Consider the following 18813-nt stretch of genomic DNA (forward strand, 5'->3'; position numbering starts at 1 on the left):
AGCAAGAAAAATATTAATATCTACATAAAAGCATCTTAAAGTCGGTCTCATTGTCCAGTACTTCTTGGTGTTTGAACGATGCTTGTTCAACCAGTTACGCAATGATCCTTAGATTTATGTTAGACTGCTCTCTGGGAGTGCCCCTGTCATACAGCAGCGGCCTCCAAGTTGAGAGCGTCCCCTGTTACCTAGTAGCGGTCCGTACGTGACCCGGCCGCTATCATGTGAGTAGTGTTCCTCACGTGACCCGGCCGTTGTCATGTGATGTCGGGCCGGAAGACGCCAACTAGTCTTTCCACAGCAGACGGCTTCCCTGGCGCCAAAGCGTTTCTGTAACCAGGTAACAGCGGTCACGTGACTTGACCCTGCTCACGTGATGCGGGTCCTGAGTATCTAACAGGACCGCATCATCAGTGCGCGTGGTCATAGGCCGTTCTAATGCGCTTCTTGATGCGCTTTTAATTATATGCACGCTAAGGTCGGCCCCTTTCAGGGGCGTAGTCATGTTAAATCTTTCAAACAGATTGTTATTAGTGTAATTCTTTCTGTCACATATGGTATAAACATAATTGGGGTGTGCATACCGGCAATTTGCCTTGAGGATTTGCTGGTGTACACCTTATATTTGCCAATTACTCATCTAGGTAACACCCAAACCTTCCCCCCTCCTGACCCTGTGACCTCCTTAAGGCGGTACTTTTGTATGTATATAAATGTGTGTAGCCTTATGCTGTTACACTTGTGCAGCTTCTTTGTACCTGATAAAGGGGAGTGATTCCCCGAAACGCGTTGTATCGCTGCAATAAAAGATTCCTTCCTGATCCTGGTGACTGGTTGACGGTATTTTGCGCCGTGGGACGAATTACGTTTTTTGCACTTATCATCTTCTCAGGGGCTCCAGGCACCTCCAATTGAAGATCTATTGTGGTCCTGTGGCTGCAGACCGCCATACCCAGACGCCTAGGCTTGTCATACATACCTACACTAGTGTTGTGCCTACATTTGCACAACACACAATGTGAGCCTTGCCAGTTTTTTTCTTCTACCTATCATTGTATATCCACAGAATTACCCTATGGTGCGCCCATCTGTTTTTTTTTACAGTTTTAATTAGCCTGCTATATTACTTTCTGTGTCTACATCAACCCTCTTACTGACCTGTTACATGTGGCTGACCTGTTACTTTTTTAATATACCATTTCAATATACTAGCATCACTATTAATCCTAAAAATAACCCTGCTGGGTTACACAAGCATCTGGGATTTTCCAATAGTGAATGAGACGACCGCTTGTTTTAGTACTCAACTACCTCCTGTTTGACCATTCTAAAATAAGCAGCTAACTACCTCTGAGGGATTTGGCGCCGTATACAGGTTCTTTTTTCCTTTAGGCCTCATGCACACGACAGTATTTTTTCACGGTCCGCAAAAACGGGGTCCGTAGGTCCGTGATCCGTGACCGTTTTTTCATCCGTGGGTCTTCCTTGATTTTTGGAGGATCCACGGACATGAAAAAAAAGTCGTTTTGGTGTCCGCCTGGCCGTGCGGAGCCAAACGGATCCATCCTGAATTACAATGCAAGTCAATGGGGACGGATCTGTTTGACGTTGACACAATATGGTGCCATTTCAAACGGATCCGTCCCCATTGACTTTCAATGTAAAGTCTGGAGTTCTTTTATACCATCGGATTGGAGTTTTCTCCAATCCAATGGTATATTTTAACTTGAAGCGTCCCCATCACCATGGGAACGCCTCTATGTTAGAATATACTGTCGGATATGAGCTAGATCGTGAAACTCAGATCCGACAGTATAGTCTAACACAGAGGCGTTCCCATGAACTGATAAACTGTGTACATGACTGCCCCCTGCTGCCTGGCAGGTGCTGCCAGGCAGCAGGGGGCAGACCCCCCCCCCCTGTTTTTAACTCATTGGTGGCCAGTGCGTCCGCCCCCCCCTCCCTCCCCTGTAGTTAACTCATTGGTGGCCAGTGCGGCCGCCCCCCCTCCCTCCCCTGTAGTTAACTCATTGGTGTCCAGTGGCCCCCCCACCCTGTTTTTAACTCATTGGTGGCCAGTGCGGCCGCCCCCCCCTCCCTCCCCTGTAGTTAACTCATTGGTGGCCAGTGCGGCCGCCCCCCTCCCTCCCCTGTAGTTAACTCATTGGTGTCCAGTGGGCCCCCCTCCCTCCCCTGTAGTTAACTCATTGGTGTCCAGTGGGCCCCCCTCCCTCCCCTGTAGTTAACTCGTTGGTGGCCAGTGGGCCCTCTCCCCTCCCTCCCCCTCCTAATTAAAACCGCCCCCCTATCATTGGTGGCAGTGGAGAGTACCGATCGGAGTCCCAGTGTAATCGCTGGGGCTCCGATCGGTAACCATGGCAACCGGGACGCTACTGCAGTCCCGGTTGCCATGGTTGCTTAGCAATTTGTAGAAGCTTCATACTTACCTGCGAGCTGCGATGTCTGTGACCGGCCGGGAGCTCCTCCTACTGGTAAGTGAAAGGTCTGTGCGGCGCATTGCCTATAGCACAGACCTGTTGGTCTGTGTTGGTCCCATGTTCATACAGTATGTGCCCCTAGACATATTGGGTATCGCTGCGTCCGTGACGACCTGCTCTATAAAAGTATCACATTATTTACCCCCTAAGGTGAATGCTGTAAAAGAAAAGAAAATGAAGTCCATGCCAAAACAACAATTTTTTGGTCTACTTGCCCCATAAAGTTTTGGAAATTTTCTTGAAAATTTTAACAATTGCTTCTAAAATTCTAAGTCTTCTAACGTCCTAAAAAATAAAATGACATTTACAAAATGATGCCAACATAGAGTAGACATATGGAGAATGTTAAGTAAATATTTTATGAGGTATCACTATCTGCCTTAAAAGAAGAGAAATTCAATTTAGAAAATTATGAATTTTTCCCTATTTTCTGTAAATTTAGGATTTTCTATAAATGTATTGGCTCAAATTTACCACTATCATGAAGTACAATGTGTCACGAGAAAACAGTTTCAGAATGGCATGTATAAGTAAATGTGTTCTAAAGTTATTACCACATAAAGTGACACAGGTTTCCAAAATTTGGCCTGGTCCTTAAGGTGAAAAATGTCCTTAAAGGTTTAAGCATGCTGTTGCTTAGTATAGCCATACCTGTTGGTCCTTAAGGTGAAAAATGGCAATGCCCTTAAAGGGTTAAGCATGCTTATTCCCCAAAATATCACCCCGGAGGCCACTGATTAACCTCTTTACCACCCAAAATAATATAATAACAAATATATACAGCATACTGTTAAAACTCTAGACCTTCACGGGTATAATATTAACCCATAACCATCCTGGACAGCCATATATAAGGTGTATCAACATGTAAACATGTGTTTTGTCCTTTAGGTAGAAAGTATATAATGAGGGAACTTTTCATTGATATATAACTACAGTATATATTACATATGACTATATATATATATATATATATATATATATATATATATATATACAGGTAAAGGAGTGTGGGCAGCACCACTGTCTGTAGGGTACAGTCGGAGTGCCAGCGGCTATGGGGGCGATCCACCTCCAAAATGTAAAAATAAAAAATTCCGCAGCACATCCAAATAGTAAAAAAGTAGAAAAAGGCTTTATTCACCAGACATGCAACATTTCAATCCTCTCAATGGGATTTTTCTCAAGCAGTGACACAGTGGGCAGTGCAGTGTACATATTTAAGCTACTTCACATCATTAAACAATCAACGAGTTAAGTACATTCATTAAAATTAATAAATTCAAAAATGATAATACAGACAGTACTATCCATATACTAATACAATCACGTCCTGTCTCAGATCTAAATAAGTGATATAGTGTTGATCCTTCTCATAACAGATTCAACATAATCATACATAAAACAAAATACTCTAATTGTGACAATAATCAACACAGGTGTAGGTCTTCTTGAAAACCTAAAGTGTACAGGTGTACCTTCAGTGAAATGATGAACTGGGTCACAGGAGCGCGCGATGGGGTCAATGCACGTGGGTCCCGGCGTCTCAGACATTGCATTGCGCATGTCAAAGGACCTTCCTGAATACTCCGGTCACGTGATCACCTGTTTAAGCCGATCATTAATGTGCGCATGTCCAAGGACCTTGGAGCATGTGATCGTAACATGTGATCACACCTCCGATCATGTGATCAGATGTATCACATCATCTCAAAAGCAATATAAGTTTCCAAGTACTCCATAGTCTTGCGGACACATCAGAGGATATGATCGCATGTTCGATCTTGTCCTGAATTGTATAGTTACCATGTCTGGGACATTATAGCATTCCCAGAGTACCTCACACATATCAAAATATAAAATCATCAAGATAAAAACTATAGACATACGCATGAAACTGACAAAATACACAGGCTTGCAACGGCCCTTAACAGAGTCCCATTGCGATCCGCACGATATCAGTTCAAATGTGAAAAACTAGGCCAATGGGTCAACGATCAATCTGAGAGATAAAGGTGACTATATAGACGGAAGTACCGTTACTATAAAGAAAAAATATATGATGTGCGGTAGTACTGCCAATTTTCTTATTTAATACTGGACTCAATATAGTAATTATTGAATAGCCCCCTAGTCTAAACGAGGAGTTCAGCTCATGTGGCTCATACTGTTATCACAGAGCCACAGGCTAGAATATCCCCCCTGTCTGTCGGATACCATTCCTGGAAATCCAACATGGCAGACCCGGGATCATCCTCTAGATTCCGGGGGCAAACTTATAAAAGTCCATAGGAAGATCTTAGATGTCACCAATCTCTCTGAGGTCAATGGCTCCAAAGACCTGTCCACATATTAAACCAGAACATGTAGATAACGCAACTAGACACCACAAGTATCTCATAGCAATGTCGCGTATAGTCAAATTCATGCGTAAGATACAAAATCAGTAATACACAGAGACCACCTAATGAATCTAATTATTTTTATATCCGTAAGAAAATCATGTTGTACATTGAAAAAAGCGTGTAAGGACTTGTAGGATAAATAATTCGGGTCCCATCATGATCCAGTAGATTGACTTTCCATCGCTCACTCCTGGTATAACCAAGCCCAATGTTCACCATAATCCTGAAGGTAATGAAAACAATATATAAGATCACCCTGTTATATAAACAAGGAGCACTACCACACACAACTCCATATAGAAACAGGCCAGCAGAAACTCAAGCACAATCACTCAGGACAATATCCAGGGCCTATAGTCCACATTTAATCCTTGAGGTCTCAATGTGTTTAATTTGGTAATCCATTGAATCTCACATTTCTTAAGTAAAGTATGTCTATTGCCACCCCTACGTGGAGTGGGAATATGATCAACTAACATGCATTTGAGGTCCCTTTCCTTGTGGCTCATGTCAGTGAAATGTTTTGGAACTGGAAGATCCATACGTTTTTTACGAATGGTATATAGGTGCTGGTTAATTCTACTTTTAAAATCCACTGAAGTCTCACCAACGTATAGTAACTGACAAGGGCACCAAAGAATGTATACGACAAATGAAGATTTGCATGTTAAAAAATGCTTGATATGATATTTTTTCTGTGTCAATGGGTGCAGGAAGAAACTACCTTTTTGCATATATCGGCAATTAATACAATTTAAACATGGGAAACTTCCCAATTTGGGGCAGCGTAAAAAGGTCTGACCAGACTCTTTTTGTGGACCTATATCAGTAGGAATTAATTTATCTTTAAGGTTCCTGGCTCTCTTATATGACATGAGGGGAGGAAGAAGGAACTCTTCAATCCCCCCATGTCCACTTTTCAAGACAGGCCAGTGTTTTAAGATAATTTGTCGAACATGTGTACTGTCCTCTGTATAAACGGTAACTAGAGGAATTCTCTTAATTTGTGTGTCATTATTCTTGTCCCTCTTTGTGAGGAGGTCAATACGTGATTTATCCTGTATAGAGGTAAGATGTTGATCCAGTAAAGCTACAGGATAATCTCTATCTATAAAGGACTGTGTCATACGTTTTAAAGTACCTGACAATTCATCATTGTTGCTCACTATGCGCTTTGCACGATAAAATTGGCTCAGAGGAAGGGACTTAACCATAGCCCTAGGATGTGCACTGTTATAACTTAAGAGCGTGTTGCGATCGGTGGGCTTCGAATATAAGCCCGTCGACAGCACATGATCTCTCAAAGTCACAACAGTGTCCAAAAAGTGTATTTGTTCACAGGAATGTTCCAAAGTAAATTTAATATCTACATCAATAGTATTCAAATATTGGAAGAACTCCATGAGTGAGTCCTCTGACCCCATCCAAATCAAAAAAATGTCATCTATGTATCGCCACCACTTCAGAACATGTCGGAAGTGGGGCGATACATAGATGTACGTCTCCTCGAGGAAGGCGACCGCCATGTTGGCGTAAGTCGGGGCCACATTAGACCCCATGGCGGTCCCCTTCCTCTGGAGGTAAAAATAATCCCCAAATAAAAAGTAGTTGCATGTCAGTACCAGATGTAAAAGTTGTAAAATGAAGTCCTGACATTCAGCTGAAAAAGTGGACTGGGTCAGAGCCTTGGTTACCACCTCTATCCCCAAATCATGTCTGATTGAGGTATATAAACTGGTAATGTCTAACGATGCTAAGATTGCATCCGATGGTAGAGAGATCTCTGCCAATTTATTTAAAAAATCAGAGGTGTCCTGGATGTAGGACTGGGCTGACAATGCATATTGTCGTAATACCCTATCAAGGAAGATAGAGATATTAGACAACAGGGATCCACAACCAGAAACAATGGGTCTCCCAGGGGGAATTTTAAGATTTTTATGAATCTTGGGAAATAGGTACAGAAATGGCGTGATAGGATGTGAAATAGAAAGGAAAGCTTTGAGCTTATCATCAATGATGCCAGCATTGCTGGCCTCTTGTAGCAAACTCTGTATCTTCCGTTCAATATCCCATCTAGGGTCAGTGTGTAATTTTTGATAAACCTCACAGTCCTCCAACTGTCTATTGGCTTCTGCAATGTACTGATGAGTGTCCATGACCACAATCTTTGTCAGCAGGCTTAATGGTGAGACTGTGGTCATGAACCAACTCATCAATAGCACGCCACTCAATTTGTGTTATATTAGGATGTGTAAACCTTTTCTTTTCATTCAATTTCAAAGTATTCACATCTTTCATTACCACATGCAACTACTTTTTATTTGGGGATTATTTTTACCTCCAGAGGAAGGGGACCGCCATGGGGTCTAATGTGGCCCCGACTTACGCCAACATGGCGGTCGCCTTCCACGAGGAGACGTACATCTATGTATCGCCCCACTTCCGACATGTTCTGATGTGGTGGCGATACATAGATGACATTTTTTTGATTTGGATGGGGTCAGAGGACTCACTCATGGAGTTCTTCCAATATTTGAATACTATTGATGTAGATATTAAATTTACTTTGGAACATTCCTGTGAACAAATACACTTTTTGGACACTGTTGTGACTTTGAGAGATCATGTGCTGTCGACGGGCTTATATTCGAGGCCCACCGATCGCAACACGCTCTTAAGTTACAACAGTGCACATTCTAGGGCTATGGTTAAGTCCCTTCCTCTGAGCCAATTTTATCGTGCAAAGCGCATAGTGAGCAACAATGATGAATTGTCAGGTACTTTAAAACGTATGACACAGTCCTTTATAGATAGAGATTATCCTGTAGCTTTACTGGATCAACATCTTACCTCTATACAGGATAAATCACGTATTGACCTCCTCACAAAGAGGGACAAGAATAATGACACACAAATTAAGAGAATTCCTCTAGTTACCATTGATACAGAGGACAGTACACATGTTCGACAAATTATCTTAAAACACTGGCCTGTCTTGAAAAGTGGACATGGGGGGATTGAAGAGTTCCTTCTTCCTCCCCTCATGTCATATAAGAGAGCCAGGAACCTTAAAGATAAATTAATTCATACTGATATAGGTCCACAAAAAGAGTCTGGTCAGACCTTTTTACGCTGCCCCAAATTGGGAAGTTTCCCATGTTTAAATTGTATTAATTGCCGATATATGCAAAAAGATAGTTTCTTCCTGCACCCATTGACACAGAAAAAATATCATATCAAGCATTTTTTAACATGCGAATCTTCATTTGTCGTATACATTCTTTGGTGCCCTTGTCAGTTACTATACGTTGGTGAGACTTCAGTGGATTTTAAAAGTAGAATTAACCAGCACTGATATACCATTCATAAAAAAGTATGGATCTTCCAGTTCCAAAACATTTCACTGACATGGGCCACAAGGAAAGGGACCTCAAATGCATGTTAGTTGATCATATTTCCACTCCACGTAGGGGTGGCATTAGACATACTTTACTTAAGAAATGTGAGATTCGATGGATTACCAAATTAAACACATTGAGACCTCAAGGATTAAATGTGGACTATAGGCCCTGGATATTGTCCTGAGTGATTGTGCTTGGGATTCTGCTCCCCTGTTTCTATATGGAGTTGTGTGTGGTAGTGCTCCTTGTTTATATAACAGGGTGATCTTATATATTGTTTTTATTACCTTCAGGATTATGGTGAACATTGGGCTTGGTTATACCAGGAGTGAGCGATGGAAAGTCAATCTACTGGATCATGATGGGACCCGAATTATTTATCCTACAAGTCCTTACACGCTTTTTTCAATGTACAACATGATTTTCTTGCGGATATAAAAATAATTAGATTCATTAGGTGATCTCTGTGTATTACTGATTTTGTATCTTACGCATGAATTTGACTATACGTGACATTGCTATGAGATACTTGTGGTGTCCAGTTGCGTTATCTACATGTTCTGGTTTAATATGTGGACAGGTCTTTGGAGCCATTGACCTCAGAGAGATTGGTGACATCTAAGATCTTCCTATGGACTTTTATAAGTTTGCCCCCGGAATCTAGAGGATGATCCCGGGTCTGCCATGTTGGATTTCCAGGAATGGTTACCAACAGACAGGGGGGATATTCTAGCCTGTGGCTCTATGATAATAGTATGAGCCACATGAGCTGAACTCCTCGTTTAGACTAGGGGGCTATTCAATAATTACTATATTGAGTCCAGTATTAAATAAGAAAATTGGCGGTACTACCGCACATCATATATTTTTTCTTTTCTTTATAGTAACGGTACTTCCGTCTATATAGTCACCTTTATCTCTCAGATTGATCGTTGACCCATTGGCCTGGTTTTTCACATTTGAACTGATATAGTGCGGATCGCAATGGGACTCTGTTAAGGGCCGTTGCAAGCCTGTGTATTTTGTGTGAGGTACTCTGGGAATGCTATAATGTCCCAGACATGGTAACTATACAATTCAGGACAAGATCGAACATGCGATCATATCCTCTGATGTGTCCGCAAGACTATGGAGTACTTGGAATCTTATATTGCTTTTCCGATGATGTGATACATCTGATCACATGATCGGAGGTGTGATCACATGTTACGATCACATGCTCCAAGGTCCTTGGACATGCGCACCTTAACGATCGGCTTAAACAGGTGATCACGTGACCGGAGTATTCAGGAAGGTCCTTTGACATGCGCAATGCAATGTCTGAGACGCCGGGACCCACGTGCATTGACCCCATCGCGCGCTCCTGTGAACCAGTTCATCATTTCACTGAAGGTACACCTGTACACTTTAGGTTTTCAAGAAGACCTACACCTGTGTTGATTATTGTCACAATTAGAGTATTTTGTTTTATGTATGATTATGTTGAATCTGTTATGAGAAGGATCGACACTATATCACTTATTTAGATCTGAGACAGGACGTGATTGTATTAGTATATGGATAGTACTGTCTGTATTATCATTTTTGAATTTATTAATTTTAATGAATGTACTTAACTCGTTGATTGTTTAATGATGTGAAGTAGCTTAAATATGTACACTGCACTGCCCACTGTGTCACTTCTTGAGAAAAATCCCATTGAGAGGATTGAAACGTCGCATGTCTGGTGAATAAAGCCTTTTTCTACTTTTTTACTATTTGGATGTGCTGCGGAATTTTTTATTTTTATATATATATATATATATATATATATATATATATATATATATAACAAGGGCTAATGAGAAATCATATTTTTTTTTCTCTGTAGAAAGAATTTTGGAGGATATACACAGTTATGTTGTAAACTGTAGCAATTGATGAATGTTAAGAGAAGTTAATTCAACATCTATCATCTCTATGGTTATATGCGCTTTTTTATATATATACCTCTTCACAGATGTGAACCAATGCCTTTCCAATCCTTGTAATAATGGTGGAACCTGCTATGATGAGTATCAGTCATATACAGTACAGACCAAAAGTTTGGACACACCTTCTCATTCAAAGAGTTTTCTTTATTTTCATGACTATGAAAATTGTAGATTCACACTGAAGGCATCAAAACTATGAATTAACACATGTGGAATTATATACATAACAAAAAAGTGTGAAACAACTGAAAATATGTCATATTCTAGGGTCTTCAAAGTAGCCACCTTTTGCTTTTAATACTGCTTTGCACACTCTTGTCATTCTCTTGTTGAGCTTCAAGAGGTAGTCACCTGAAATGGTCTTCCAACAGTCTTGAAGGAGTTCCCAGAGATGTTTAGCACTTGTTGGCCCTTTTGCCTTCACTCTGCGGTCCAGCTCACCCCAAACCATCTTGATTGGGTTCAGGTCCGGTGACTGTGGAGGCCAGGTCATCTGGCGCAGCACCCCATCACTCTCCTTCATGGTCAAATAGCCCTTACACAGCCTGGAGGTGTGTTTCGGGTCATTGTCCTGTTGAAAAATAAATGATGGTCCAACTAAATGCAAACCGGATGGAATAGCATGCTGTGGTGCAAGATGCTGTGGTAGCCATGCTGGTTCAGTATGCCTTCAGTTTTGAATAAATCCCCAACAGTGTCACCAGCAAAGCACCCCCACACCATCAAACCTCCTCCTCCATGCTTCATGGTGGGAACCAGGCATGTAGAGTCCATCCGTTCACCTTTTCTGCGTCACACAAAGACACGGTGGTTGGAACCAAAGATCTCAAATTTGTACTCATCAGACCAAAGCACAGATTTCCACTGGTCTTATGTCCATTCCTTGTGTTCTTTAGCCCAAACAAGTCTCTTCTGCTTGTTGCCTGTCCTTAGCAGTGGTTTTTTAGCAGATATTCTACCATGAAGGCCTGATTCACACAGTCTCCTGTGAATCTACAATTTTCAAAGTCATGAAAATAAAGAAAACTCTTTGAATGAGAAGGTGTGTCCAAACTTTTGGTCTGTACTGTATGTGTCTGTGTCCTGAGGGATACGAGGGCAGAAACTGTGAAACAAGTAAGTTTTTTCCAAAGGATAAAAAAGACTCTGTTCACACTACAATTATGGCTTCTATGAATAACAGAAGCCATAACACAGTGCCTGTCATATGGCACATATAAACAGTCCAATAGTCCTTATTCACTTATAATGGGGCCCATTGTGGTTCTGTTGAGATTTCCATCATTTTCATGGCAAGAATTTGGCTGAATGCTACAATATTCTTGTCAAAAGATGAAACCCCTGATGGAGGCTCATAGCCTGCCTCGTGCTGCTTAAATTATTATCTAGAGAGGGACCCCCATTCTATCTTCTCATTGCATAGTATTTATTTGATTGTTGGTCCCATGTTCCTGAAAATGGAGTCATGAAGTAGAAGGAACTGGTCTCATCACAGTGGTTCTCAGAGCAGTGGTTGACACCTTTGCAGAACCTTCGGCCATGTGGGTCCACCCCATGTTGAGATCCTTCTGTATGAAGTTAGTTTTTGGGCAGAGGGTAATGTGCAGCTGATTTTGAGGAGACCAAACATCTAGTCTGCAAGCACGTGAGTTTAGAAGGGATATATCTGGCTGTAGACATGAGCCAACTGTTGGACAAACAATCATTCAGTGGACAGCTCGCTCCCTGGACTCTACCATAAACACATCTTTTGTCATCTCTCGGGATAGTACATTGTGTAGTTGGAATATTGAGAACATTTTGTACTTTTTTACAGATAGAAATGACACACTGAAGTGTGAATATGAGAATGGAGAGTGTGAGCAGTTATGTCATGATACAGCCACAATCCGAAACTGCTCATGTATGGAGGGGTATGCTCTAGCAGAAGATGGTACATCATGCATCCCTACTGGTCAGTATCAGTAGAATAAGATGCCTAATGGAAAATCATTAATTTCAGTGGGGGAGATGAATGGTTTATGGACTGGCAAATATATAAAACCACTGAGTGTGCTGATGAGCTCCCAGTACAAAATTCGAATGCGATTCAAGTAGTTGTGTCTGTGTGCATTCTCTTTTGTATTTCACTGTTTCCAATGCTTGCTTAACAGTGGAATATCCATGTGGACAGATACCAGTTTTGAAAAAGAAAAAAACAAAAGGTCGAATCTTTGGAGGTGAAGAGTGTCCAAAAGGAGAGTGTCCCTGGCAGGTATTATTAACGTGAATGTTCTTTGAGTGTATTAATAGTCCAGCTGATACATCAAATCATACCCTCAGCTTCTTAGCTTAGCCCGCACTACAGTGACGGGCAGGCAGTTATTGGGAAGAAACGGTCCTTTCTCAATAATTGTCTGCGCCATCAAACCATCTACAGTGACTTGAAAAAGTATTCATATTCCTTGAACTTTTTCAAATTTTTTCACGTTACACTCACAAACTTAAAGGGGTATTCCCATCACATACAATGGGGACATATTGCTAGGATATGCCCCCATTGTCTAATAGGTGCTGGTCCCACCTCTGGGACCTGCACCTACAAGGAGAACGTAGTGGGGAGAGCTGTGGCTGGAGGACCCCGGGTTTCCTTGGGTTCGTCCACCCCCAAGCGCTGCTCCCCGCTGCTCCCATACAAGTGAATGGGAGCGCACCATGCACCCAAGACCCCTGCTCCTATTCATTTCTCGTTGTAGGTGCGGGTCCTTATCAGACAATGGGGGCATATCCTAGTGATATGCCCCCATTGAATGTGATGGTAAAACCCCTTTAAATGTACTTTCTTGGGATTTTATGTGCTAGAACAACATAAAGTAGCAAGTAGCAAGTATGTGTAATGTGGAAAGAAAATGATACGTGGTTTTTAACATTTTTTTATAAAATTATAAATAAAAATCTGGAAAGTGTGGTGTGCATTTGTATTCAGCCCCCCTGTACTCTAATACCCCTAAATAAAATCCAGTGCAACCAATTGCCTTCAGAAGTTACCTAATTAGTAAATAGAGTGTGCAATTTATTCTCAGTATAACTACAGCTGTTCTTTGAAGACCTCAGAGATTTGTTAGAGAACATTGTTTTTTTTTTAAATCAGATCATTTTTTATTAAAGATTTTTAAGAACACATCAAAATCAATGTATAAGAGTATACCGTACATATACAGTTCCAAACAACAAGTGCAAAACACCTACCATCCCCTCCCCCACCCCAACCTTCCTATGCAGTGCGAACAAATATATTTCTCATAGCAGTACAATTTTGCCTACTTCCCAAGGTCCTGCTGTCCACACCAACACTATGCTGAGATGTGCAACATCCAGCCCAATGTGTGCAATCCACATATTCCACTGACCTTCGAACATTGTAATTGTTCAAGAACATTAGCGATCAAACAGCCTCATGAAAACCAAGGAGCACACCAGACAAGTCAGGGATAAAGATGTGGAGAAGTGTAAACCAGGCTTAGGTTCTAAAAAATATCCCAAGCTCTGAACATCTCACAGAGCACTGTTCAATCCATCATCCGAAAATGGAAGTAGTATGGCACAACTGCAAGCCTACCAAGACATGGCCGTTTACATAAACTGACAGCCCCGCTAAGGAGAATATGTCTATGGGACAACTCTAGTCGTGTACTACAAAAATTTGGCTTTTGTCGAAGACTGACAAAAGGAAAGCCTTTTTTGAAAGCAAGCCATAAGAAGTCCCGTTTGCAGTTTGCCACAAGCCATGTAGGGGACACAGCAAACATGTGATAGAAGGTGCTCTGGTCAGATGAGACCAAAGTTGAACTTTTTGGCCTAAATGCAAAACGCTACGTGTGGCAGAAAACTTACCATCATCCTGTGGGGATGCTTTTCTTCAGCAGGGACAGGGAATTTGGTCAGAGTTGAAGGGAAGTTGGTTGGAGCTAAATACAGGGCAATCCTGGAGGAAAACCTGATAGAGACTGCAAAAGACTTGAGACTGGGGTGGAGGTTCACCTTCCAGCAGGACCCTAAACATACAGCCAGAGCTACAATGGAATGGTTTCGATCAAAGCATATTAGAATGGCCCTGTCAAAGTCTAGAATCTGTGTCAAGACTTGAAAATTTGCTGTTCACAGACACTCTCTAGCCTATCTGACTGAGCATCCTCTAGATGTGCAAAGCTCATAGAGAAATACCCCAAAAGACTTTCAGCTGTAATGCAGTGATAGGTGGTCCTACAAAGTCTTGACTCAGGGCGGCTGAATACAAATACACACCACAGATTTTTATTTATTAAAAATTTTGAAAACCATGTATCATTTTCTTATCACTGCACACATACTTGCTACTTTGTGTTAGTCTATCACATAAAACCCCCATAAAATATATTGAAGTTTGTGGCTGTAATGTGAAAAATTTGGAAAAGTTCAAGGGGTATGAATACCTTTTCAAGGCACTGTAAATCCACTATGAGTCCTCCCATATCAGTAGCCCTCTCATTATGATCACAGGCAAGATTACAATGATAAAACAAGATCACACCATTCACAACAGGAGCAATGACTTCTGCACAGGTCACAGAGCATGTTTAGAACACTCTCACATAGAAGTCAATGAACACCCCTTGTCTATAGTGCTTGATGATCGATGTGGCTCCTATAAAGTACATCTCCACATGCCATAATCATGTTCAGAAAAAAGAAAAATCTACAATCACTAAATAAAAAATTATTAGAAAAGAGGATATGTGTCACTATCTAGCTTTAAAGTCACTTTAATTTCAAAAATCGCTTTCTACTGCCTGTAACATTTCCCATGATACATTCCCAAGGCATGACCAGATTACAACTACAAGAAGCTAAAGTTATCATTTTAAAATAGTGAGCAGGGGATGGAGAGTCACCGATTTAGGTCTAAGGCACAAGAGGTGCGGCACACTGTGCCCTGTGCAGCAGCATACATGTCATAGGTCAGGGTTCAGCAACCTCCGGCACTCCAGCTGTTGTGAAACTACAACTCCCAGCATGCTTCATTACCTTCTATGAAAATTCAGAGAACAGTTGAACGGCTTTGCATGCTGGGAGTTGTAGTTGCACAACAGCTGGAGTGCCGAAGGTTGCTGAACCTTGTCATAGGTGATGTGAAAACTTCAGCCTACTGCAGGGAAGAGCACATATGACTTGCAGGCTGTATCCTTACATTATCTGCAGAACATGGCCTGGAGGAAATTTGGTGAGAACAGCAGAATTGTATCCCTGGATTGTGCCTGATATTCTATTATTAATCACATTAGACATCATGATTGCAGGGGAAAATTTGAGCTTCTATGCAAAAAAGCTCTCCTCAAAGGAAGAAAACTGAGGTGGCTACCCTGTAATTCAACATCTGACCCGTTAAAACATTTTATCATGGAGAATTTCCCTAAAGACTTCCTACTATTTGGCTTCCTATAAGGCTGGATTCACATGTTGCCGTGGCTGCAGTGCATTTTTTCCATGGTTTCCTTCAGCATTTTTGCTGCACTTTTGAAAAACCAGGCTGAAGTGAACCAAACTTCAGGAAAACGAGTACCCCTATCTACTTGATTACCCTATAGCGTGTAATGGAAAGCATGGAAGGCGACGGTCAATTGAACAAATATGCAAAAGTATCTCCACTGAATACATCAGTGCTTCACACACTGAGAGGCAGACCCCATGAGTGAAGAGCCTTCTAGCTATTGTTGAGGCTCAAAAATGTTAAAAAATTATATTCATAATTAGTAAACAGATAATTAATATGTGACTAATGCTAATGTATTTAATGTAAAACTAATTGCTATTTTTTTTAATATACTTGCAGGCTAGATTGGTCTTAGGCAGAACAATCTGTGGTGGAACATTAATTGCACCAAACTGGGTAGTCACCGCTAGGGATGAGCGAACTCGAACTGTATAGTTCGGGTTCGTACCGAATTTTGGGGTGTCCGTGACACGGACCCGAACCCGGACATTTTCGTAAAAGTCCGGGTTCGGGTTCGGTGTTCGTCGCTTTCTTGGCGCTTTTGTGACGCTTTCTTGGCGCTTTTTGAAAGGCTGCAAAGCAGCCAATCAACAAGCGTCATACTACTTGCCCCAAGAGGCCATCACAGCCATGCCTACTATTGGCATGGCTGTGATTGGCCAGAGCACCATGTGACCCAGCCTCTATTTAAGCTGGAGTCACATAGCGCCGCCCGTCACTCTGCTCTGATTAGCGTAGGGAGAGGTTGCGGCTGCGACAGTAGGGCGAGATTAGGCAGATTAACTCCTCCAAAGGACTTGATTAACTGATCGATCTGCAGCTGTGGATCATTGAGCTGCTGATCCTCAATTGCTCACTGTTTTTAGGCTGCCCAGACCGTTTGTCAGTCACATTTTTCTGGGGTGATCGGCGGCCATTTTGTGTCTTGTGGTGCGCCAGCACAAGCTGCGACCAAGTGCATTTAACCCTCAATGGTGTGGTTGTTTTTTGGCTAAAGCCTACATCAGGGTGAAGCTGTCACACCAAGTGCATTTAACCAGCAATAGTCTGTTTATTTTTTGGCCATATACTACATCAGGGGCAAGCTGCGCCTGTCACCAAGTGCATTTAACCCTCAATGGTGCGTTTGTTTTTTGGCTAAAGCCTACATCAGGGTGAAGCTGTCACACCAAGTGCATTTAACCAGCAATAGTCTGTTTATTTTTTGGCCATATACTACATCAGGGGCAAGCTGCGCCCGTCACCAAGTGCATTTAACCCTCAGTAGTGTGGTTGGTCAAGCTATCACACCAAGTGCATTTAACCAGCAATAGTCTGTTCATTTTTTGGCCATATACTAAATCAGGGGCAAGCTGCGCCCGTCACCAAGTGCATTTAACCAGCAATAGTGTGGTTATTTTTTGGCCATATCCCAGTCTAATTCTGTCACTAAATCCATACCGGTCACCCAGCGCCTAAATACTAGGCCTCAAATTTATATCCCGCTAAATCTCTCGTTACCGCTGTCCTGTTGTGGCTGGGAAAGTTATTTAGTGTCCGTCAAAGCACATTTTTTGTTCTGGGTTGAAATACAATTCCCAATTTAGCAATTTAAAAATTTAGTGGTTTCTGCTGTATCAGAGCTATTTGAAATCTATCCCTAAAAGGGTAGATCATATTGAAGGTGCACATAGGGTCATTCAGAATAACTTCACACACCCGCTACTGTGCATTTCCAAATCTAATTCTGTCACTAAACCCATACCTGTCACCCAGCGCCTAAATACTAGGCCTCAAATTTATATCCCGCTAAATCTCTCGTTACCGCTGTCCTGTTGTGGCTGGGAAAGTTATTTAGTGTCCGTCAAAGCACATTTTTTGTTCTGGGTTGAAATACAATTCCCAATTTAGCAATTTAAAAATTTAGTGGTTTCTGCTGTATCAGAGCTATTTGAAATCTATCCCTAAAAGGGTATATAATATTCAAGGTGCACATAGGGTCATTCAGAATAACTTCACACACACACGCTACTGTGCATTTCCAAGTCCAATTCTGTCACTAAATCCATACCGGTCACCAAGCGCCTAAATACTAGGCCTCAAATTTATATCCCGCTAAATCTCTCGTTACCGCTGTCCTGTTGTGGCTGGGAAAGTTATTTAGTGTCCGTCAAAGCACATTTTTTGTTCTGGGTTGAAATACAATTCCCAATTTAGCAATTTAAAAATTTAGTGGTTTCTGCTGTATCAGAGCTATTTGAAATCTATCCCTAAAAGGGTATATAATATTCAAGGTGCACATAGGGTCATTCAGAATAACTTCACACACACACGCTACTGTGCATTTCCAAGTCCAATTCTGTCACTAAATCCATACCGGTCACCAAGCGCCTAAATACTAGGCCTCAAATTTATATCCCGCTAAATCTCTCGTTACCGCTGTCCTGTTGTGGCTGGGAAAGTTATTTAGTGTCCATCAAAGCACATTTTTTGTTCTGGGTTGAAATACAATTCCCAATTTAGCAATTTAAAAATTTAGTGGTTTCTGCTGTATCAGAGCTATTTGAAATCTATCCCTAAAAGGGTAGATCATATTGAAGGTGCACATAGGGTCATTCAGAATAACTTCACACACCCGCTACTGTGCATTTCCAAATCTAATTCTGTCACTAAACCCATACCTGTCACCCAGCGCCTAAATACTAGGCCTCAAATTTATATCCCGCTAAATCTCTCGTTACCGCTGTCCTGTTGTGGCTGGGAAAGTTATTTAGTGTCCGTCAAAGCACATTTTTTGTTCTGGGTTGAAATACAATTCCCAATTTAGCAATTTCATAATTTAGTGGTTTCTGCTATATCAGAGCTATTTGAAATCTATCCCTAAAAGGGTATATAATATTCAAGGTGCACATAGGGTCATTCAGAATAACTTCACACACACACGCTACTGTGCATATCCCAGTCTAATTCTGTCACTAAATCCATACCGGTCACCCAGCGCCTAAATACTAGGCCTCAAATTTATATCCCGCTAAATCTCTCGTT

At 41.6% G+C, this 18813-nt stretch overlaps 1 pseudogene; it reads right to left on the reverse strand.

Annotated features, from left to right (window-relative positions):
• The window catches only part of LOC122931475, a 37383-nt pseudogene extending 30954 nt beyond the window's left edge, over positions 1 to 6429 (reverse strand).
• Between the last annotated feature and the right edge of the window lie 12384 nt (positions 6430 to 18813).

The sequence above is a fragment of the Bufo gargarizans genome, chromosome 3 (assembly GCF_014858855.1).
Source record: "Bufo gargarizans isolate SCDJY-AF-19 chromosome 3, ASM1485885v1, whole genome shotgun sequence".
Taxonomy (NCBI): Eukaryota; Metazoa; Chordata; class Amphibia; order Anura; family Bufonidae; genus Bufo; species Bufo gargarizans.